The sequence below is a fragment of the Pan troglodytes genome, chromosome 6, assembly GCF_028858775.2.
Source record: "Pan troglodytes isolate AG18354 chromosome 6, NHGRI_mPanTro3-v2.0_pri, whole genome shotgun sequence".
NCBI lineage: Eukaryota > Metazoa > Chordata > Mammalia > Primates > Hominidae > Pan > Pan troglodytes.
In genome coordinates this window covers 126,011,654-126,037,154 of record NC_072404.2, presented here as the reverse complement: position 1 = coordinate 126,037,154, position 25,501 = coordinate 126,011,654, and the positions used below count along the sequence as shown (strand labels likewise).

The 25,501-nt window shown below is 38.8% G+C and overlaps 1 protein-coding gene across 1 annotated transcript in view; it reads left to right on the top strand.

Annotated features, from left to right (window-relative positions):
• The window catches only part of IMMP2L (inner mitochondrial membrane peptidase subunit 2), a 1,183,069-nt gene that overhangs the window by 910,331 nt on the left and 247,237 nt on the right, over positions 1–25,501 (top strand). Inside the window, exon 7 of the transcript XR_008536521.2 lies at positions 18,433–18,565. The gene's annotated coding sequence lies outside the window, so the exon portion shown is untranslated. The remainder of the gene's footprint in view (positions 1–18,432; positions 18,566–25,501) is intronic.

The window sequence follows — 25,501 nt, the reverse complement described above, 5'->3', positions numbered from 1 at the left end:
CTGTTTACTCCGTGTGCCATGCCTACTCAACTGAGCAGGCAACGCTATGAGGTCTTCTTACCCCTTATATTAAAATTAATAAAATCAATTTTCTGCTCATCTAAGGAGAGTTCTGGAGCTAAGACAATGATGGAAATACTTAACAGAGGAGTCTCTCCATTCAGAGGCAGGGAAACACAGTACTTTCCATAGGGAGAGGGCAGAGCTTGGGATTAAGTTCTAGATAGTGATGCTGATTTTGAGTGTAGACTCCAGACTTTATGAGCATGGAGGATGGGGCACTTGTGGGCCTTTGAGTAGGCTAGACTCAAGACAGGATGAGGAAAAGATCTAGAAGGGAGAATTTTGGCAGGTCACTCAAAATTGGAAAGGACATTAAGACTTTTGTTTTTAACCATTTGTTTATCTAGCAGTGGGGCTCCTAGGAGGCAGAGACTCTGCAGACAGGAGTTGAAAAGAAAGATAGGGATTGCTTCAGGAGAGCAAGATCCTTAGAAACTGAAATTTCCTAAAACAAGAATTTGAGGCAAGTTGCCTTGGCAAACTACAGGGAGGGTGGTGATTTGGGGATTGATTGACACAAGCAGAAGCCTGGAGAAGGAGTAACTAGGGCTGTGGTCTCTGCCCTGTAATATCAAGATTCGAACCTGAGACCTCTATTCTAGGAGAAATCCAATACCCTTTTTAAAATTCCTCCTAAAATTTTAGATGCTAAGACGTGCTTAGGCTAGTGGTAAACTGGGGAAGAAATGCTGAATCTAATGGTATTCAAATCCAGTTAAAAAATATAAACACCCTTATGATGCCAAATTGGTGAATGAGCTACCACTTTGTGAACCTGCCTGAAGGAATCACTCATAACAGCTGGTAATCATTTGTTTTTTATGTCATTATGGCCAGTAGAAGATGTTGATCTTCTTGTTCCCTCATGCTATTCTTTTTTTCATTGGCACAGCTGTCTTGCTTTTCTCAGAAATGTAGTTCTTCCTCTTTTTCAACCTCCTTCCTCACTCCTTTATTCTCTTTAACCCCAGAGCATGGCACTATCCTGTCCTGCACACCTCCCTGTCCTCCATGTGTCTCTCTCTTTGCCCCTGTGTGTTTACATATCCCTCCCTGCCCTTGTAATAATGAACATATACACGCATTTTTAAAGTTTATTAAGTAATAATAACAAACAATTCTGATGGTAATTTTTTAACATGAAACTGAAAGGAAAGATTTGTTTTCCTCAAAAAATCTTGTCCCTCTCTTGCCCCCTTATCTTCATTAAATATAACCTTTAAACTTGGGTCCAGCTCATGAGTATGTATTTTTTCTATTGGTCACTTATTCTTAATCAATTTATAGAAATAACTGTGTGCTATTATTTAAAAGTTCATATTAAAGCTTTTCTTTTAAAGAGAAGAAATTCTCCTGTTCTAAAGAGTTAATTATAATTTGTAGTGAATGATCATTACGTTTTTACCGTAATGAAGAACGTAATTGAAATGTGTCTCTTTGGGAAAGTGCATATAGTATATGACTTCTTTCTGACCATGAATTTCCCTGAAACAAAAGTCTAGCATAGTCAAATTTACTTTTCTATACCTATTTAGCAATCAAGAGAATTTTGTTCTGAGGATAAGCAAATATTAACTTCCCACTATGGGAAATAATAGAAAAGGGAGGATTGGGGATTTGGGAGAAGAAAATGGGGATTGAGCACATGGAAAACTAGGAGTAGAGGTTTATTGCAGTGGTTTTCAGAGAGGAAAAGGAAGGCAGAAGGTGAGTAATTTGGGTCTCAGAATGGCCTTCCTGTATAGTGAGAGGAGCAGAAGTCAGGAAGGAGTCCTCAAAAACAGGCTGGGGAGCTAAGTCCAAGTATCCTGCCACATTCTAGAATCTCCTGGTGAATATCCTGTGTTTAGAGATTTGAAAACACTCATTTGCTGCTAGAGCAGATATGCTGAATAAGGCAACAGTAGCATGTTATTTGAAGTGTTCGTCATCCTGCAGCCATGCAGTAGAGTTGGACTTGGGAGTCCAAGCTCATAACTCTGATTCATAAAATCCAAAAGGCATTGACCTCTTGGAGGGAAGAAAAGATGGGAGAGGGTAAGGTGAGGGAAAATGCCTCTCACAATGCAATGCTTTCCTCAAACAGAGCACATTGATTTTAAGCATGTCTTTGACAATGAATAAAAAGGGAGATCCTGAGGAATGGATGGTCTGAAATTTTCATCTCAGAACCCATTCTTACTATTTAAGTTATATAAAAATTAAATATAACATCTTTATTTGCTTTGTATGTGGGTTTTTATTGTCTCAGTTTTTGCTGATATTTAAAATATTTTAAGATTCCCTTTTATGCCCTTAGTTCTTCTAACATTATTTATCTCATAAAGGTTTTTAGTCCTTCTACTTAAAATTCTCTTGCTATGAGGGATTGCAGAAAGGTCATCTTTGCAGTTATTGCAATTGAGGGGAAGAATACTGGACATTTGATTTAAGGAATTTAGAAGGTCTTTATCAATATATATCATCCCTGAGAAGTAATTATCTAAGCTTTGTTTAAATGCCCAAGTGATGGAAAATGTGTTGTCATATAGACAGCCCATTAAATTTAAGATAGGATTATTTGTTTGACAATTTTCCTTACATTGATCTAAAATTTTTCTCTCTGCAATTTCTTCTGCCCTCTGAAATAAAGAAATATGATCTATTTTTTTTTCTAAGAGGTGTTGACAATTTTTTTTTTACGTGTAGTTCAAGTTCTTTCCTTTAGTAGCAAGTTTCCTGTATATTCCTATACATTGTGGGTTTTTTTAATTATCACATATGATACTTTTGTGACTGTAATTCCTTATATCTGACTTAGGTTGGTGGCTTCATTTAATCTCATTTGGTCTCTCTAATCCTTCCCCCTTTTCCTTCCCTGCCTACTGCTCTTACCATCCCAGACCTTTCTACTCCTACAGCTCCCACCTTTTCTTGTCCCCAGTTGCACCTTCTCTGCAAACAAACAAGAGCCTGGGCCTGACAGGTAGCTCCTCTGAGGCTGGTGGATATGTCATGGGGACAAGTGGGCATCGGGCCAAGTGTTAGCCACCTTCCATGTGAGGGAGAGACATCAAAACTGCTGTGTTTTAGGGCCGCCAACCCCAGTGAGAGCAGAGGAGCTTCCCAGAGGCAGTGGCTCTAAAGGCTCCTTTGATGGAGCTATGCTTGGCAGGAAGGGGCTGGCGTCCCATGGGACCAGCTGCATTGGAGCCTGTAGCTTAGAAGCCCGTGGGAACTGGGTACCAAAGTCACAGGAGCCAGTGGAGGCCAGAGGGATGTCTGACAGAGTTCATACATTTCATATTTGAAATGCCTTAAGAACATGGATTCTCTGATTTTTACAAAAATAAATTCTGACACTTAAAAATCATAAAATGCTAGTGGTAATACTGGTAGATCAGTCTTACAAGAAATAACGTCAAAATGCAGTGATGCTATTTCCTCCTGCATTGCAGCCAGTCCACCCCCAGCGAACCTTCACTCCTCTACCAGTTACCTCCTCTGTTCCTAAATGACAAGATTTCAGCCCCATTTCCTGAATACTTTCTTGTTTTAATGCATAGTAAGTTTATGTGACTGATTTTGGCATTCATCTAATACTAATGGCTATTAGGTATGCATTCAATGCACACTTAGTGAAGCCAACTCTTGGGCTCTGGGCTGAGCACTAGGGATTTAGCAGTGAATGAGACAGAGGGTTGAGATGGAGCTCTGGGGCCAGGCTACTTTCATTCATCCCCAGCCCTGTCTCTTACTAGTTCCTCTAGCCATTATTTAATATTTCTGCTGCAGTTTCTCCATCTATGAAACAAGAATAATAATGGTAACAATTAATTGATAGTCTCATTTTCAATTAAAAATCTAATGGAGTTGTCAGGATTAAATGACTTTATACATGCAAATCACTTAGAACAACACTTTGCAGCCACTAAATATTAAATAACTGGCATATGTTATTACATTAGATGGGTCCTACCCTCAAATGCCTTCTAGTTTAGTAGACAGAAAAATAAGTCTCTTTCAATTGACACAGGTGAACTGATCAGAAACTTTGGTTAAGGCTATTTGATTATCTAAGTCTCTACCAACAGCACAGTTTTTCAGCCCTTATTTTTAAACTTTTTTTTCCTAATCTATAAAGATGTCTCAAGATAGGCCAATGACCTTCGGATGCCATTGCCTAGTGCATTATGGTTAACCAATATGGTATGTGGAACATAAAGAAGTGTGGTACTTTTGAACTGGTGTATATTTGCTGTTAAAGAGCCTGGCTACTATTTAAGTTCTGGAAAAAGTTGAGCAATGTCTTGGCTCAGGATGCTATAATAAAATAACATAGACTGGGTGGCTTAAACAACAAGTAGTTCTGGAGGCTGGGAAGTCCAAGATCAAGTTGCCAGCACAGGCCCTGGTGAGGGCCTGCTTCCTGGCTTGCAGACAGCAGTGGACTTCTTACTGTGTCCTCTCTGTCTTCCCCTTAGAAGGGCACTAATCCCATCATAAGGGACCCACCCTCATATTAACCTCCTCTAAACCTAATTACCTCCTAAAGGCTCACCTCTAAATACCATCACATTAGGGGTTAGGGGCCCATAACCAGTAAGTTACAAAACTTACCTACAACTCAGATTCTTCACTCTGCAGTAAAAACAACAATACCAACACCAACACTCCCTCAGGGCTATGAATTTGCAATGAGAAGTTTTATATAGAGCCCATTGCTCAGCATTTCAGAAGTCCTTCTGTCCAGCAGTTAATAATAATGAATTTCTAAAAATACATAATGGAGGTAGAAACATGTATCCTATATTATAGTAATTTGCAGTTGATAGATAATTAAAATTAACCCCCTTCCTGGTACTGTCTATCCACATGATTTTTGCAAGTGTGTCAAAATATTATTCCAGTCTTCTAAATGGAGGACCACGTACATATCTTTTGAGAGCACAATTCTAATTAAAAGATGGCAGCTGAGAAGTAGTAAAGTCTTTGTTATAATTCAAACCTTGTCAGACAGAATTTGAATTGAATTTGAACATTATCTTCCACTGGAATTTTGTTTTTCTACTCCCAGGAAATGTATCCTTTGCCTTTATTTTTTCAGACAAAATATATCCTTTTGTCTAAAAAAATGTTTAGACTTTTTTTTTTTAAACTTCAGGCAGGGATCCTGTGACTGTTGGGAGCCAAGAAAATATGTATTCTCAAAAATATTGGCCTGGCTCAGTGGCTTCCGTGTGGGATCCAGGGGTTCTCAATAACAGTCATGATAATTCCTTGGAAGCTGCACACCAGTGGTAGCCTGAAGCTCGGGAAGAGAGTGTTTGTAAGTGGCAGGTAGCTGTGGGCACGTAGGTAGGATGGTAGTTATGGGGCTGACTTATGAGAAGCAGTCCTGCTTTTATTGCAAACTTCTAGAAGACAAGAATGAGCTGGATACGGACTGCCAGGAGAGACTGAGCAACATTCAGGGGCTCTGCATGCCTCTGGCAGACACTTGTTTGGTCTTTGTTAAAATATTGGCCTGTGGAAAACAGGTTTGCAGTACTATTTTGGCCATTTTATACCCATCAAGAAAACTTTTGGTTTATTTGGAAGCAAATGGTTTATGAGAGAAGGTCAGGCTCTGAGTCAGGCAGCCTTGGGTTCCCAGTGCCTCCATTTCCAAGCTGTGTTGTTTCGAGCAAGTTACTCAATCACTTTGTTGCTCAGTTTCCTTGTACATTAAATACCTGGTGTCAGAGGGCTCTTGCGAAGATGGAAAGTGGGAGGGTAGCTGTATACCTGGAGCATCGTAGGTGCTCTAGAAGTGTTCCTTTAAATCACATTCTAGAAGTACAGCCACAATATTATTTCTGTTCGGTTTGAATTTAACTTGTATTTTTTAAAAGCAAATGCCTTTGTATTAATTAGAGAGATTTAAGCTGCAAGTAAAGGAAAGCCACACTGAAAGTGTTTTAAATAAAAAGCAATTTATTATCCTACATAATAAGAAATCTAGAGATATTTCAGGGATCAGTTAATTCAGCAATGCAATGATGTCATCAAGGACTTGTTTTCTTTCCATTTTTCTACTCTGTGATCACTAGTGTGATGATTAATACTGAGTGTCAACTTGATTAGATTGAAGGATACAAAGTATTGATCCTGGGTGTGCCTGTGAGGGTGTTGCCAAAAGAGATTAACATTTGAGTCAGTGGGCTGGGAAAGGCAGATCCACCCTTAATCTGGGTGGGCACCATCTGATCAGCTGCCAGCATGGCTAGAAAAATGTGAAAAATGTGAAAAGAGAGATGGGCCTAGCCTCCCAGCCTGCATCTTTCTCCTGTGCCGGATGCTTCCTGCTCTCGAACATCGAACTCCAAGTTCTCTTCAATTTTGGAACTCACACTGGCTCTCCTTGCTCGTCAGCCTGCAGGTGGCCTATTGTGGGACCTTGTGATCATGTGAGTTAATACTTATTAAACTCCCCTTTATATATATATATATATATATATATATATATATATATATATATTCCATTATTGCTGTCCCTCTAGAGAACCCTAATACAACTAGCATGTTAAATTTGGTGCGTGTCATCTCGAGATGACACAAGTATATAATTCCACCAAGGAGCAGAAGGGCACATTCAGTATATGAATCTCTCTCTCTCATTAAACCTAGGATGGAAATCTATCCCTGAGTCCCCACAGAACTCTTCCCCTTCTGTTTCATTGGTGAAAGATGTGTCACATACCCATGCTAGACCAGTCATTGGCAGGGAGACTAGAAGAAGAGCTATGATATAACCACAATGAGCATTCATCTTCTGTGTCTGGGGACAGGCCTATTAAATGGGCCTCCAGGAATCTAAACAGTTGTGAAAATTTTGGTAGCAAAGAGGGAGTAAATTGCTTTGTAATAGACAGTAAATGGCTGTTGAATAGGCAGCCAATACAAACTCTATAGTAGACTATTACTAGTTAACAAGTCAGAGTCAGACTATTGTGAGACAAACTCTTTCAGAAAGAAACTGAAAGAGGAAAGCCTTAAACAATGGAGGTGGCTAAAGCCAACCTTAGCTGTCCAAGAAACATGATGGATTTACATATTGGTAACAGCTACAGTGGCCAGAAGTTGGTGGTTGGAATAACTTTTGGAAAGCTGCTGTTTTCTCTCTTCCTTAGGACAAAGTAGACACTTCTTCTCTTCTGACTGGGAAAAATATAACTATGTGGAATGCATATTCACTTCCTTAAAAATGTTCTATATGCTTCTGTTTGAGATGTTTCAGCTCCTGCTCTGTGAAAGGAAACGCAGGGAAGTTAGGATAAGGAGACTACTGTCTTCAACCATTCTCAAATGCCCACATGAGGAGAGATACAATAACCGGATTTATCAATGAGATGAGAGGAAGCTACAGGGATGCTGATTTTAAGAAAAGCCAGGAGTAGGGGAGAAAGATCCAATGCCAAATGTCTGACAGATAAGAGCCTACAAAATATTCCAGTATTTTTAGAACTGTCCAGAAGATGAGGCAAAGTCGCCCCTTTAAAGAGGAACACATTATTTATAGGAGAAAAAGTCACTGGCCAGTAGGGAATTTGTTAACAGTTTGAGCAGCGTCTGGTTGCTTTTATTCCACACTTAAGTCCCGAGTGGAACTTGAGTTGACATTAAGGTATGAAGGTTTGGAAAGAGTTACAGAGGAGAATTTCTTGAGCATTTGTGGTATCACAAATGAGAATGATTTGCTAGTGGAGGCTGTGCCCTATTTCTTTGCCAGTCGCTGTCAAAGAATAACTTCTTATCTGCTATGGTTTAAGCATGATTCAAGAAGGTTGGATCTGATTATATTTCAAGTTTCCTTCTAGTCCTTTAAAATGATTCTTAGCCATTTTAAGGCCACTGGGGGAAGTGTTGGTGTTCAAGTTTCTGCTGTGAAAAGCAATGGCGTATGAATGGTGGCTGTTGGCAAAACAATGGCCAGAAGTGGGTGGGTTTTTTGCACTCAGACACCCTTGTGAAGGCAGATAGTTTCCACACAGTTTTATTTATCTTATCCATTCAACTGCTGTGTCTTCAGAAGAATCAGTGTTCATATGTGTGTATGTATATATGTGTGTGTATATACATATATACATGTGTGTATATCTATAGACATACACACATATGAATTATTTTGAAAGATAGATAAATAGGTGCTGAGTGTAAAGAGATGTCAGGGAAAAAAGCAATGAGATTCCATGTCTTGGGATACATGACAGATGCTGAACACACTGCTGACCACCCTGGCAGTTTCTTTTAGTTTCTAGGTATACATATTAGTTTTATTTAATAATCATATTCTAAAAAAGGAAAATGGAAACTGACAAATAAGAATGGAGTATAATTCAGTGAATCTAGTTCATGTCAGAATTTAGATTCAAAACATTTTTAAAGAGATGGAAGAAATAAACTTTCAGAGGGATATGCTTCTATCTCTTCATGTAATATTCCATTAAAAGAACCCAGAAAATAATGTCTTTACAGGAAGCCCTTATCCTGCGCTTACATAGGTTCAAACACATTTCCTTTCTTTTTTAGTTTCGTGAACGAAAGGTGGCTATTTGAATAAAACTAATTAGCTACCAGGGGAAAACCATAGCCTTTCATTACAATCAAAGTTGATAGGAGTTCATCCAGAGGTTTAGTATATTTCAGACCTTGTCAATGCTTAGGAAGGAATTGGATAATTCCCATAATTAATACAGAAACTAGATTTGATTTTCTGCTTTGAAATTATATATTAAATTTAAAAAGTGAGACTGGCATAGTAATGAAAGTTTAGATACATAAAAGAGGTAAACAAATTATGATATACAGTCAGGAGAATGATGCTTAAATATTGCAATCTAGCAAGTTATGATCTGAAGGGACCATATATATAAATGAGATTGTCATAGCTTCAAATAATTCATTGTTTAAATCTAAAATCAAATAATGCGGTACTTTTAGTGTCTCTAGCCTCTGAACTTCGTTGTTAAAGTGAAGCTCTAATCATAAATCCTACTATGCCTTTGGGTAGTTAATCCAGTAGTGACACTGTTTATTCATTATATACACTATGATGTTTTATTGCATAGTATATTCTGAAAAATTAATTTTGCTAGTAGAAGAAAACCAGGTTTCAAAATAGTAGGCCAACTTTAGGTCTTTTGAAGTGGGGTGTTGTTATTTTAGATTTTCATCAAGTTCGTCTCCTATGTAGATAAACTGAAAGCTCCAAAACGAAGTCCTCTACATTCTAAATATATGAAACATTTATGACCCATAAACATTTAAACAGTTGTTCAAGAGTCGAATATTTCCATTGTCACCCTCTCTCCTTACTTTAGTTTTGGAGATAAAATAGCTGGCTGTGTAGGAATTGGTCAAATTTATTTGTTCCAGGTATCATGTAAGTAGAGTCTTGTTGCTATACCTTCCTTTAAATGCATCCTTATCTCTTCTGAATATCAGAAAGGTGAGGAAAGATGAGAAGAAGGGAAGGAGGGAGAGAGAGAGGAATGAAATTGACTTTGTGTGAGGAAAGGAGGGAGAGAGAGAGAGGAATGAGATTGACTCTGTGTGCACCCCTGTCCCAAACCTTTCGTAGCCTATTCTTGCTGGCATCACTGACGATTTTGTCTGCAGCTGCTGCCTCAATTGAGCCCATGCTTATTGAGGCAGGACAGCGAGGTAGCAAGTGGACTTGGTAGTTTATCTTCTTTCTATAGAACCAGTATCCAAGCAATTGTGGTAGGCCCTGGGCATGTGAATGTTCACTGAAAGGCAGCCTGCATTACTCATGACCTGTCTGTGGTCCAGTCCACATAACTGAGTCTTAACCTCAGTTTCCCTGCCTAGCCCTCTTCAACTTTGTGGGCCTGCCACACTGCATGGGCTTGTGAACCCTCTCCCCTGGACAGAATGGGGAAGAGCTCTTCTGATGAAGGACATCCAGCTGCCCTAACCCAACACCCATTGTGCTACATGCTGGAGAAATAGTGATAAAAGGTGCCATTCCTGTCTCACGAAGGTTAGAGACCAGTAAGGAAGACAGACATTAAACTAACACCAAGCCAATTAATTGCCATATGCTAATTAGTATCAGTAGAGAAGCTATGGGAGACTGGATTGGGCCTGCGTCTTAATTTATAATGGTAGCTGAGCAATGATATCGAGAAAGTTTTTAATACAGTTCTCTCAGAAATGAAAGGCACAGCACACCACACAGGGCCACAGGCCTGGGTGTCACACTCAGGGGCTGGAAGCAGATAGAGAAACTGGGATAGTGCCTTTATGATCGTAGTGGTGGGAAGCAACTAGGTAGAGACATCCCTACTTTCCGCCCCACTCCTTGGTATAAATTTTCTGTATTAGTCCATTCTCGCACTGCTATAAAGTAATACCTGAGACTGGGTAATGTATAAAGAAAAGAGGCTTAATTAGCTCACCAATCCAGAGGCTGTACAGGAAGTATAATGCTGGCATCTGAGGAGGCCTCAGGAAACTTACAATTATGGTGGAAGGTGAAGAGGGAGCCAGCACTTCACATGGCTGAAGAAGGAGAAGAAGAGAGAGCTGGGGAGATGCCACACACTTTTAAACAACCGTATCTCGTGAGAACTCTATCATGAGAACAGCAAGGGGGAAATTCACCCCCATGATCTAATCACCTCCCACCAGGCCCCTCCTCCAACAGTGGAGGTTACAATTCCACATGAGATTTGGGCAGGAACATAAATCCAAACTGTATCAGGTACTAAGGGGAAACAGGTCATGGTGAATGGTTGGGGGAATTGTAACATGCTTTTTGTGAACCCATGAAAGTTAGCTTTCAGTGAAGATGTGAACAACTCAGGTTGTTAGTCTGGTCCTGTGATGCAGCATACTCATGGAAAGATTAGGAATAAGGGATGTCAAATAGTCAATACAGAATCCAAAAACATGGTTAATACAGAAGCCAGAGGAGAGGGACATGACTTGGTTGTGTAGCTGGTGTGGCAGGGTCATAAAGAAGGGGCCTGATGAAAGTGATGTGAACTTACTGAAGTCCTCTCTCTGGCTTCCAACTGCATCTGGCATACCAGATGCCAACCCCTTGGGTGACTCTTGAGGCCCCGTACAATCTTTCCTCCTCTGGCGCATCCCTGCCTGGCCCGTCCTCTCCCAGTTTCTCTGATTCACTGAGCTCTTTCCTATCTCAGGGCTGTTGCACATGCTGCTCCCTCAGCAGAGAAAATTCTGGGGGCAGGGAGGCAGGGAGGCAGGGAGGTAAGACAGGGAAACGTCTGAGAAAGTGACTTCAGCTGAGAACCAAAGGATGAGGAAGGAAGGATTCCCAAAGCCAAAGTGGAAGGGACAAGAAAGATCATTCCCGTGAGAGGAGGGAAGGAACAGAGCACATTGAAGGAGCCCAGACATGGTCATGTGACTAGGGCATCTCCTGGAAGAACAACGCAAAATGAGGCTATGGAGAGAACTTTCGGGGCTGGACCACGCTGGCCCCGTAGGATGTTAGTCTTTCTTCTAAAAGCAATGGGGAGGTGCCTACTCCACCAGCTTAATGTTCAACCATTCTTGAGGTTTCAGCTGGAGTGTTATTTTCAAAAGGAGCTCTGCTCTCTCTCACTCCAATTTATATTCACTTCCCCTACCTTTATAATCTCTGGCCTTGACCTCCCGAGGACTTAGCCCAGGTTGTAATTATGTATTACTTTGTCTAGGGCTATGCTGTCCAGTCTGGTTGCCACTAGCCACTTGAGCACTTGAAGTGTGGCTGGTCTGAATTGAAATGTGCAGTAACTGTAAAATATAAATTCAAAGACATTGTGCAAAAAATGTATAAAACATCTCATTAATGATTTTGAGTACCGAATGCATGTAGAAATAATGCCATTTTGGATCTAGAGGGTTAAACAAAATATATCATTAAATTAATTTGACCTATCGCTTTTTGTTTTTTAAATGTAGTTACTAAAAAAATATAAAATTACATATGCAACTTGAATTTATATTTCATATTACATTTCTCTTGTACCATGCTGGTCTAGACTGTAAGCCCATGTGAAGGGAAGAGCTGGTTAACTCTGCTCACAATAGAATCACCACACACATAAGGAGCACCCTTAATATTTGCTCAATAAATGACTGTGAGAACTTGAGTGGAGTTGTGAAGGTCACCTGGGAGTTAACCACGTGAGGGTGTGTGTTTGTTTTACGTGAGGAGAGAACCTGGGCCGGCAGCACCTTTCTAACAGAGAAAACAGAAAAGCAAATGTGTGGAGGCATGGACTAGTATGGAGGTTTTAGGGAACTGATATTTTAGCAGAGTAAACATGGGCAGGATCACCACGGAGATGCGTATGCCATAATGAGGTATTTGAACTTTGCTGAACGCAAGGGGAACCAGACTCAATGAAGAATTTTAAGCAGGGAAGCAACTTGATCAGATTTATGTTAAAGAACTAACAAAGAAGTCAGGCAGAAGCTGAGCTGAAGGCAGGGATGCCACTTTGGAGGCATTTTTGTAATCCAGGCAAGAAGGAATGAGGTCATCAGCAAAGGAGAATTGGGTACCGAGGAAGAACAGTGGACTAACTCCAACTTTCTGGAAGGTAGACTCCAAAACTAGGGAGTCCAAAGGTGGAGGTTGGAGGTGATTTTCATCTTCTGGGTTGGGTAGCAGGATGTATGGGGCATCTGTTAATAATTGAAAAGTACTGAGGAGGCAACCAAAGTCACTTTATTTCAAAATGCACATCTAATTGTGTTGCCATTCTCCATCCCTCTCTCACCTCCATCCCCATCTTGAAAGGCTCGAACAGCTTCCCCTTGCTCTTAGAACGAAGATTAAAATCTTACAGAACCAGTGTGGTCCAACCCTGGAAGCTCTCTCCATATTCTCATTTAACATTGTTCTTCCCAGGGGATGCCATAGTCACACTGGTGGCATCTGGACTCCCTCAAAGTGCTCTGTTCTCTCCTTCCTCTCACAAGAGTGATCTTTCTTTTCCCTCCCACTTAGCTTTGGGAATTCTTCCTCATCTTTTGGTTCTCAGCTGAAATCCCTTCTCAGGGATGCTTTCCTTGTCTGGCCACTCTGCCCAGGTGCTTTTGTTCAGTGCTCCCTCACTATCCCATTTTGTTTTGTTTTGTTGTTTCTCTTCAGAGCCCTTCTGACATTTATGTGACTATTTTGATTCATCTATCTTGCTCCTGCTAGACCCTCAGCATCCTGTGGGTCTGTTTTCTTCACCCTCACGTCCTCTTGGCACATTGCTCGTCATCAGTACATACTTGTTGAAAGAAGCAAGCAGTTGAATAAATGAGCCTGGAACTTGGGAGGCAAGTTGCAGCTGTAAGTTCAAATTCACATTTGGATAGCATCTTCCTGGGCCAAACCTGTGTGTGGTACCCCATGTTCCCTTGCATCATGAGCTTGCATGATTACCTGCACTTCCAAAACATCCCTGTCACTGGGGAGGAGAATCAAGACTCACTTCCCTTCCCTGAAACCTGACCCAACTCCAGATACCTCCTCTTTCTTTCTAGCTTGATTTTCTAAGGAGCCGGCTTAGTTTTGCACATATCACATGTTTTGACCAAGAGAAACAGGTGATATGGCAGATTTAGTGAAGGATGAAATAGAGTATTTTAGCATCTTAAGGATCTAAATTTTGAATTGTTTTTTACTCTTCATTTTCACATAATTTTACAAACTGATATGTCAGTGGATTCAAGAATTCTTGCAGAATCCAGCCACCCAGAAAGTTTGCATTAGAAAAATCAGCATTAGAAATGCTAAGATGTAGAAATACAGTGAAAGCAGAGTCTACTTTTTATCATGAATAATTTATGCAATTCTTCTATTAACTATTCAATGAAATAGGACGCCTCAAGCTGACTGTTTGCCTGAGTATGTTATATTCTTTTCAGGCTCTTTGATGTTTAATTTGGTTTACTTTCTCTTTAAATACTAAACAGCTGGTTTTGAAAGCTGAATTTAACACTCAACAACCAGACAGAAGAGGTGACTGCTGTTTGCTATGCATGGGATATCTACACTCAATGATAAATCTTGGTTTAAACTTTAATGTGACACTTCATAAATAAATAGGGAAAACAGCATAATTATCCCAAACACGTGTTACTTGCCTGAGCAGTAGTTTAATGCATGCAACCTGGCTACAATCTGTACAAAGAATATCTTTAAAATTTTAATGTGGCGCCCCATGGATGGAAAATAACCATTATGAAGTTGTTAAGATGGTAGTTTTCCCTTGTTGGTTGGAAAATAATTCTAATTAGGACAACAGTAATCTCGAATACACATTACATTCAAAAAGGAAAAACTGAAGATCCTATATTCCTTTAGCTTACCTAAAAGTAGTGTCCCTCACTTAAGATAGGCAAGAATGAACTTGTAAATCACTCAACTCAATCTAACATAAGCACCAACAAAGAAAAAAAAAGCCTATTACTATATCAAAAAATTTGTTCAGCATGATCATAAGCAATATGGCAAGATGGTAAGATTTTTTTTTTTTTTTTTGCACTGCCTCAATCATCTTTATTCTACAGACTAGCTCTTGTTTTGTCTATCCAGACCTCTCTCTGTTCTGACAACAGAAACTGTTTTCCTAGCTACTGGTGGTGGGAAGGGTCTACATAAATTTTTAGTCCTTGTTCTTGTGACTGATCTATGTGATGGGCAGGTCATCCAACCCAGGACAATTCAATTCCTATGTGGGGACTTTTCAAATTCAAGATGTGAAAAGAGAGCCTTTTTTCTTCTCTGGTCATATGTCCTAGGGGTATGAACCCAGATAAACCCAGAATGATGTCTTTTGCTACATGGAGAATATGATCTGAGGAAAGGAAGCTGATGAGAAAATGCAAGAGGTCGAGCGTTCAGATAAAGGGGTTTGAGTCCTTGGTTTCAGCCTCAGAGGTCAGGTCCACTTCTGCCTTTTCAGCAGATGGGTTATATGAGCCAATAAATTTCCCATCGTCTACTTTAGTTCATTCACTTGGGGATTCAGTCACTTGAAACAGGAAGAGACATGATAGATACATCCTGTTAATGAGGCAACGACTCAATAAAATAATGAAGTGGCTACCACTTTCAGGTATCCTTAAATCCAAAAAGACAACATGTCTTTCACTATCATTCTGCTTCTTTCAAATCAACTTACTTTCCTTAAAAAAAAAAAAAACTTCCACAAAACTTCAATGAAGTAATCAAGTAACTGCTGCCATTCCTAATGATTAATATTTTAATTTAAAAGCCAGCATTTTATTCAACCTAATCTCTAAAAAGGACCTCCCTAGTAGGCAATCAGGGCTGTCAAATATAAATATGACACTGTTGATGTAAAGTGGAATTTACATCTGAATATTCCGCTGTTGAGTTGCCAGAAGCATTTGTCATGATATTTTTCAAATCCTATCACCCTAAAGCAGCAGTGTCATCTGTCTTTGCTTGTAGCCATTTCCATGCAGCAACATTAAGAACAAACTTAATTGACAGTCACTAGGAACCCAAGGGCAGCACACATGATCAATTATCTAAATATGCTGGCGGTTATCAAAGAGAATGGGGTTCATGAATCTCATATAACAAGGTTTTTATGTAAAAAAAAAGTTCGTTCTTTGGTGGCATGGAGCTATCGCCTGAACCTGATTTATTTTTATTTAAAATATATATTAAATGAAAGTTCAATAAGCTTTTCCCAGTTTGAAGTCTTGAGAACTTTATGGGTGCAAACTAATCCTAAAGAGGATTACCAATATTAAGAGTGATAGGTAGTTCTTATCTGTCAGCTCTTTTATATATTACTCTTTTGATAGAAGATTCTTGAAGGCCCAGTCCTTCTCACTGGGTCTGTCAGTGCACTGTCACAATTACATTTTGGGAGAGAGAAGGGATTCTATTATGGAGATTGGCTTCTAGAATTCTTTTCCTGAATTCAAAAATTATTGGATATCAAGTCTTTGTTTTAAGAAGTCATTTGTATTAGAGATAATTAATTTGGTTTGTCATTGTAGGTCATTTTGAAAAAAAAAGACTGATAAGTTGTTCAGAAGAGCTTGTGTTTCACATGAAGAATTTTGAACATTCAGAAGCATTTTCTGGTGGAGAAAGTAGGGTTTGGGTTTTGGAATCAGACAGACTTGGGTTTGAATCCCAAGTCTGCCATTTACCAACTGTGTAACCCTATGCACATTTCTTATCTTTTCAATTTCCCCATTTGTAAACCACGTGATGATATTACATCCCTCATAGGATTGTTCTGAGAATTAAATGAGACAATGTTTGAATGGGATTTGCAAAGAACTGAACACAGAGTGAATATTTAATACTTTGTGTTTCTTTAAGAATCTTTGGATTAAAAAACTATGTTTAGATGGATATACTGATGAGAATTGGTTCTTATGGTTTGAAGTTAGAAGTCCTTTTGGATCTACCAATTCTATTGAGTGTGACAACAGTTAAGCAAGGTTTAATTTGTATATATCAGCAAAGTCCCTTTCATCATTATTTTTCTTTAGTGAGGTCCCAGAGGTGATGACAAATTATTTTGAATTTCTGACAGTCTGACAAAACATTGCATGGTACAAAGTGTACATCTTTATTCTATTATTGGAAAGTATTATTTTATTTTAAATATTTCTGTGTTTTTGTACTTACGTTTTCATGAATTGATTTTTATTACCTACTATATGCTAGACCATGTGGTATGTAATATCGCAGGGACCTTGTCCCCAAAGAATTTGCATACAATCTGGGAACATTGTTGAGTGAGGCACACATGTAACTACAACAGAAGTCAGTAAGAGACAGTGATGCAAATGCTGCAGAGGCGTAAGAGCAGAAGAGATTTACCTTCAGCTGTGTGTGTGAGAGCATGAGTCATTGTTCTGGAGCAGTAGTCCTCAATCCTGGCTGAACATTAGAATCACCTTGAGAGGTTTAAATCAAAAACCAAAATTTAAAAACTCAAAACACAACAAAACAAACAAAAAATAGTGTCTTTGCCCTTCCCCAGATCAATTAAATCAGAAACTCTATGGATCCCAGGCATAGGTAATTTTTAAAAATCTCCCAGGTGATCATAATATCTAGCTAATTTTGAGAGCTACTGCCATAGATGTATAAGCAATAGCTTAGCTGATGGAAACAAGGGTTGGTGGAAATCCCCAAAGGAAATATTAATGTCCACAAAACCAAGGACATGAGATGGAGTGCAGCATTATTAGAGGAATGGTGAATGGCCTGGACTGTCTGGAGTATAAGGAATATTCATGCTTTAAGGTTGTGTTAGGACCAGAGTATAAAGGAAATGTATATTCAGTATAAAATCATTTTAACTGTTGTTTATAAGACAACAAAGAATCATAGTGACATTATCAGATTTGCACTTTAGGGAGATAATGTAAGGTCAATCTGACTATAATATCTGTCATCCTGTTGATCATTCTGGTTGAGTTGGGATCCATTCACATCTTCTTCCTCATAGAAGCATGACTGTATTTAGGCATCCAAGTGTCTCTTACACAGCCTGGGGAGAATATGACTCTACCTGTCTTCTCCTGGGATGGATTCTCGTTAGTTTAAGTAAACCACTGCATAGGCTTTACCTGAAAACTCTTTAGAATTCATAGGCAGTCTTGCAAGCAAAATTGGCCCAGTCAGATGGAAGGGAAGTATTTATAATCCAATGGGAACATGATTTCTCCCTCCGGCTGGAACTAGGAGTGTTGTCCTGATTGTCACTTTAAGCATCATGTGACCATAAAGAGACCTAGACTTAGGCTGAAACAGCAGAGCACAGGGGTTGAAATAACCCAAGCCATAGTTGACAGCAGTGGTCTGTTGATTAGAAACTCCTCCTTCCTTCTTCTCTCTTAGCTTCCATACTGCCTCTGGACTTGCAGTTAGGCAAGATAACAATTTCCTATGGTTTGAGTCCATTTTGGATACAGTTTCTGTTCCTAACAGCCAGAATCACCCTTATGGATCCAAGGGAGTTTGGGTAGAAAGGGAGTTGTAATAGGTTAAAATTTTTAAATTGACTAGGAGAGTAAAAGTATTATTAATAGAAATAAAAATGTTAGGAAGAGAAGCAAATATTGATTCTTGTCATGTGTTTGAGGGGCCACTGGGAAGTAGACACAAATGTTCAGCTTTTTAACATGCTGCTCTGAGGATTAGAAGACAGACTAAGACTAAAGATATGAATTCAAAAGTCACCTGTATACATATGGTCTGGAATTTTACAAAGTAAATGAGAGTCCCAAGATAGAGATTGGTAGCTTGACCTCACCTACCTGAGCCTACAAAATCAATTCACATTTACATTTATGTCTTTGTTACAGAGACTTATCTCTTCCTCTTAAATGGGGATCACTATGGGAGTGTTTTCTGGGAGTCTCTGAAGGAGGAATCGCACAGAATGCCAAATGTTCTGATCCTAGAGGCTCAGAGACTGGAGTGGCCCTAGTTCCACAGGTGAGAGCCAGTTTTATGTCAAACTTCTGCTATTCTTTGCCCTCCAGACCCTAATGCATTTCTTCTTTTGTACGGAATTTCACAAAGGGGCTAGACATTCTTTCAGCTTCTAGGCTGAACTACACAAAGATTTTCTCAAAACTGGGTTCTTCCATTGTGTGAAATTGTGTCCTATGTGTGAAATTCCATCCTAGTGACCCACATTCAGTCCAGGACTCTAGATCGACCAAAGAACCAAATTTTTTCTTCCAGTTTCCTCATCTCTCTCCTCCCTCTGCCTCATCAAAAAGAAAAAATCCCCTTTTCTTTCCAGTGATGAAACCAATATCTATTCTCATCAGTTACTGCACATGGATTCAGGGTGCTATGTATAAGTGAGGAGGAAGAAAGAGTCCAATATTAATAGCTTATTGTTCCAAGGTAGCCAGCCTCACAGGTGATCCCCAGTGATCCTGGCTTCCTGTAGCTCCCCCAGCCCCAGTTGTATCAAGGTTGATCTGTGTGACCAATGGCATATGGTGAAAGTGGCGGGATGCCAGTTCTAAGATTACATTATAAAAAAATGTGGCTTCCATCTTAGGTGCTAAAGGTTGAGATGAGTGGGGAGTAAAGATATGGAAGTAATACACGCAATCTGTCTTTTGAATAGTTTGTTAGTTGTAGTTTGGAGGAGAGAATTAAGTTTGGGGAAAATATATAATAGGGTGGAATAAAAGATATATATAATTAATATTTTTATTATATTATTGAATATTATATTATTGAAATGTTATATTATTTATGTTGTGTTGAGATCAAACTACACATGATATTTTATTTGGCTTTTGAAAGCAGAAACAAAGTAGTCCTACCCCAAAACACACATAAGTATAAATTATGTATGTTACATGGGTGTGAATGTTTGTATGTGTTAGTGAGGTCCAAATCAACAAGACTTTAAGATATTAAGTATAGGATTTTCAATACATCTTTCAATTTTCACTATAACTAAGCCTTCATTGCATTCTCACTGTTTTTAAGGAATAAAATAGGAAATATTGTTGCAAAAATATTTAGATCATTAATTTGGGAGAAGTGCTGCTCAAGTATTTTGCAGAATATCCTCCAAACTGGGCATGTATGATGTTTTTCCCATGATTAGACTGGGGTTGCAGGTTTTGGGGAGAAAGACCACATGAGTAAATTACCATTCTCATCACCCCCTACCAAGGGTATATGCTATTAACAAGACATAACTGATGATATTAACTTTAAGCATTCATTTTTAAGGGATTTCTATTTGTTCAAACCTCGGGGCTATGTACTCAGATACTCATTTACTCATGGGGATACCAGAGCCTAGAAACTGGGACAATTTAGCTGGAGCTTCACCCACAGTAAGGGCTGTCTGGAAGGTGCTTAGCCATGCAGGGAGGGAGAAGCCATCTGACTAATTGCGTGACCACAGAGAAGATGCTGCTGCTGTGGTGAGCTTGCCGCCCTGCCTTGAGGCAGAGCAAGGGAGAAAGCAATGCCCTGGCTTCTCCCTTCTCCCACACTCCAGTCATTCTCCAGTGTCTCCCACTGGCTGAGCCTACCTGGGAGCCAGTGAACAAGGGAGTGGGGGCAATGCAGTGTCCCTGCTTGGCAGGGCAGAGCTGGGGAATGACAGAGTATAAGTATGAGCCTCAAGCAGGCAAGTGATGGATACTGCATGTAAAGGGATGTGGGTGTGCCAGAAAATGAGAATGAGCAATTGATGAGGGAGCCAGAGGGAAAGACCCATTTTTGCTGGAGTGAGAGTGCAGCTCATAAAGACCCACAGAGGACAACCTCTTTACTGATGAATGAGGGCTGATTCGGGAACAAAGAGAGCAAAATTGATTATAGCTATAGCTGTTACTAAATTTTAAGTAGTTTGCTTGTCTTGCAGAATCTAAAACTCAAATATTTAGACTTTGAAGGAGACTGTAAAGTCTATAATTGTAATTTATGTATGAAGAAGTGTATGGAAGTTATAATACGGAAAGTATTAATGAACTGAATCAAGATTTGCAAATATTCAAAAGAAAATGGCTTTAGGAAGTGACCTCTGATTTCCGGTTCTGTGACCTGGCTTTGAGTGTGAGCTCACTTTCAAGAGAAGTTCCACAACCAAACCTGAAACTTTTGTTTCTGTACTTGGAAAATAGAGATTATATAACCTTCATATAGCTCACTGGCATTGAGAAATTACAGGCGCACTTCAAACAACAAGTAACATAAGACCAAACTCACTGCTAATGCCAGACCTCAGACTATGGACCATAATACTAGCTCTAAAACTATTATATAACCTTAAATATGAAATCAAATTCATCTCTATAAATAAATACCAACTTCATTCACCTTGAATTCATCTAACCTATCTTCGGCTGCTAGTACCTAGGGGAAAATGTGCCTTTTTCTTTAGGTATTATATTTTAATTTGATTTTAAGTCATGAGACATATGACTTCAATTGTCTAAATAGAGAAGATATGCACATCAATGACCCTTTTTCTGACCATATATTTTTACGTGATAATTGAGTGAATCTGGCTGATACATGATTCTAATAAAATGCTGCTTGCAATTCATTGTGTTTTTTACATGTATAAAGAGGTAAATTGCTCATATAATTATAATCTCAGATCCCATGAAAGAGTAGTACCTTGCCCAAAAAATGCCAAGCACTCTGCAGCCAATTCTACACAATTATCCTTTAAAAATATAGATGGGACCTGTCACACCTTAAATAATTGTTACCCTTCCTTACCTGAGACATGAAAGACTCAGTTAAACATTTCTGAGAAAAATAATGAGAGCTAAGAAATGCACATAGATTAGAAGGGAATGGAAATATACCTGGAAAAAGGAAAGAGGCTATGCTTTGTAAGTAAAAGGGCAAAGAACTTCAAATCCTTCTATTTGGCTCAAGGCTGTTTTGAATATGTTTCTAGGGAACATTATTATATAATTTCTAACTCTGAATTGCCTTAACATCCTACAGTAACAATTGAAATTTAAAAATAGTTATTTTCTTAATAGCTGGTACCAGAATTCTCTTAGGAGGAAATTGTCTTTACTAGAGAAATTCCTCAATCTATGCCTGTGGTAGGAGAAAGGTCCACAGACCTTGGCATGTGTGAGTCTCGAGGCTTCTGAGACTCTACCTAGAAAAGAAGTTTTTGGAGCTGCCAGAACCGTACAGCAAGGAGAAAGTATGAGGTACAGATAGACGACAAAGGCTTTATGGTCTGTAAAGTAATTGCTGTGATTGACCTTCAATTCTCCAATAAGAGCTACAAAACTCATGACCTATAGATCTATGTCTTTAGTGGAAACCAGTGATGGGACTTTAATGTCTCAAGAGATGTTGTTATAGACAGAAACACTACATCCACTTGCCAGGGTCCAGAAGCCGGGGGAGCCCATGAGCATGGATTTTGTGAGAGAATTTACAAAAGTCTTGATGAGTGCTCTGAATTTGTATCAGCCAGAGAACTGTTGAAAGAGCAGGTGTCTTCAGCTAAACTGACTTGGCTCAGGGTAGTAGGGAGGACCATGGAGGCCACTTGGGTTTCACTGCTTATTTGTCATAACTGTCTTGGCCACTCCTTCTATACACTCCTCCTGGGAGAAAGACAAGAGAAATGAAATAAATAAAAGTGCAGTTTATGTTTGAATCGAAATGAGCAAAGGTGGCAAGGACTAATGTTGGCAGTTGAGGACAGAAAATCACTAATATGAGTCAAAGGTTGGTGGGGTAACTGGCTCTCTTCAGAATTCAAGTGTGCCAAACTGAATTCTCTGCTTCTCAGGCCTTTTACATTTGTCCACATGCCTCTTTTCCACCAGAAATCACTGATTTGCTCGTTGATCATCTAGGGTTTTTGAAATTAATAATAATCATGTCAACAGAAATAGTATATTTTGTATGGATGGCTCTTTGCAATTTGCAAATCATTTTAAAATCATCTCAGTTGATCCCTCTAGTAACCTTAAGGGTACATGGGACTCAATTATTATTGTCATTCACAAATAAAGAAAGTAAATTCCAGAGAGCCCAAGTACTCTCAGTTACAATTAGTAAAAGGTGAACTTACCTTTATTTAAATAGCTTTATTGAGGTATAATTGACATATAATAAACTGTACATATGTAGAGTCTACAATTTGATGAATTTTGACACATGTGTAAATCAGTGAAACAATTACCTTGATAAGGGTAGTGAACATATCCATTACTCCCCAAAGTTTCCTTGTTCCCCTTCATAATACCCCCCACCGGACCCTCCTATACAACCCCAACACCCATCTCCATGTAACCACTGATTACCTCCTGTACCACCCCTTCACCCATGTCCAGGTAACTACTGATCTGATTTCTGTCATTGTATATTAGTTCACATTTCCCAAAATTTTCCATAAAAAGAAGAAGAAAAATAGAACAGACCAGTTACTGGTAATGAGATTCAATCAGTAATGAAAAGCCTCCTTGCAGTTGATGGCTTCATTGCTGAATTCTACTAAACATTTAAGAAACTAGTATCAGTACTTTGCAAACTTTACCAGAAAATTAAAAAGGAGAGAATTCTTCCAAACTCATATGAGGCTAGCAATACCCTGCTATCAAAACTAGAGAAGAGAACACACACACAAAAGAAAACAACAGGTTAATATCCCTGATGAACACAAAAATTCTCAACAGAATACTAGCAAATCAAATCCACTAGTACATTAAAAATGTCCTTCATGGCCAGGCCCAGTGGCTCATGCCTGTAATCTCAGCACTTTAGGAGGCCAAGGCAGGCAGATCACGTGAGGTCATGAGCTCGAGACCAGCCTGGCCAACATGGTGAAACCGCATCTCTATGAAAAATAAAGGAATGAGCCAGGTGTGGTGGCACATACCTGCATTCCCAGCTACTGGGGAGGCTGAGGCAGGAGAATCACTTGAACCCTGGAAGCAGAGGTTGCAGAGAGCTGAGATAGCACCACTGAACTCCACTCTGGGCAACAGAGCGAAACTCTGTCTCAAAAAAATAAATAAATAAATAAAATAAGATAAGTCGTTCACCGTGCTTAAGTAGGATTTGGCCCAGGGATTCAAGGATAGTTCAACATAAGCAAATCAAAAAATGGGATAAATCATATCAACAGAATGAAGGACAAAATCTATGTGATCATCCCAATAGATGCAGGAAAAACATTTGATAAAATTTAACTTCCCTTCATGATAAAAGCTCTCAACAAAGTAAGTACAGAAAGAACATACCTCAACACAATAAAGTAAGTATCATACTGAATGGCAAAAAGGTGAGTTTTACCTTTAAGAACTGAAACAAGACAAGGCAATCATTCTCACTGCTCTTACTCAACATAGTACTGGAAGTCCTAGCCAGAGCAATTAGGCAAAAGAAAGAAAGAAAGGACATCTAATTTGGAAAGGAGGAAGTCAAATTGTCCCACTTTTTAGATAACATAATCAGATATAGAGAAAACCCTAAAAGCTCTATCAAAAAAGTCTTAGAATTGATAAATTCAGTAAAGTTGTGGGATGCAAAATCAACATACAAAAATCAGTAGCATTTCTAGGCACCGATAATGAACTCACTGAAAAAGAAATCAAGAAAGCAATCCCATTTACAATTGCTACAAAAAAATCCTAGGAATAAATTTACCAAGGAGGTAAAAGATTTCTATGAGAAAAATGACAAAACAGTGATGAAAGAAATTGAAGAGGTCGCAAACAAATGGAAATACACCTAATGTTCATGAATTGGAGAATTTAATATTGTGAAAATGCCTGTACTACCAAAAGTGATCTATAGATTCAGTGCAATTCCTATCAAAATACAAAATACAATTCTTCACAAAAAAGGATAAAAAATCCTAAAATTCATATGCAATAACAAAAGACCCTGAATATCCAAGGTAATCCAGAGCAAAAAGGACAAAGCTATAGACATCACACTATCTGACTTCAAAATATATTACAAAGCCATAGAACCAAAACAACATGGTACTGGCATAAAAACAGACACATAGACCAATGGTACAGAGTACAGAACCCAGAAATAAATTTACCTATTTATAGGGAACTGATATTTAACAAAGACACCCAAGAGTACTCACTGGGGAAAAGGCAGTCTCTTCAATAAATGGTGCTGGGAAAACTGGATATACATACACAAAAGAATGAAACTAGACCCCTTTCTCTCACCATATACAAAAATCAACTCAGAGTGAATTAGACTAAAATGGAAGACTTGAAACTATAAAACTGCCAGAAGAACACATGGGAGAAAGTCTTCAGGATATTGTTCTGGGTAAAAGCTTTTATGGATAAAATATCAAAAGCACAGGCACCAAAAGCAAAACTAAACAAACAGGATTACATCAAACTAAAAACTTCTGCACAGGAAAGGGAACAATCAACAGAATGAAAAGACAGCCAGTAGAATAAGAGAAAATACTTGCAAACTATTCATCCAGCAAGGGATTAATATCCCGAGTATACAGGGAACTCAAACAACAACAAAACAACAACAACAACAACAAATCAAATAATCCAGTTTTTACAAAATGGGAAAATGAGATGAATATACATTTTGCAAAAGAAGACATAGGAATGGCCAACAGGTTCATGAAAAAGTGCTTGCCATCACTAATCATCAGGGAAATAAATGCAAATCGAAACCACAATGAGATATCATAGCATCCAGGTAGACTGCCTATTATCAAAAAGACAAAAAATAACAAATCCTGCTCAGCATGCAGAAAAAGGGGAACTCTTTTACACTGTTAGTGGAAATTTAAATTAGTATAGCCATTATGGAAAACAGTATGGAGTTTCCTCAAAACACCAAAAATAGAATTATCACATGACCTCTCAAGCCCCCTACTAGGTTTATATCCAAAGGAGATAAAATCGG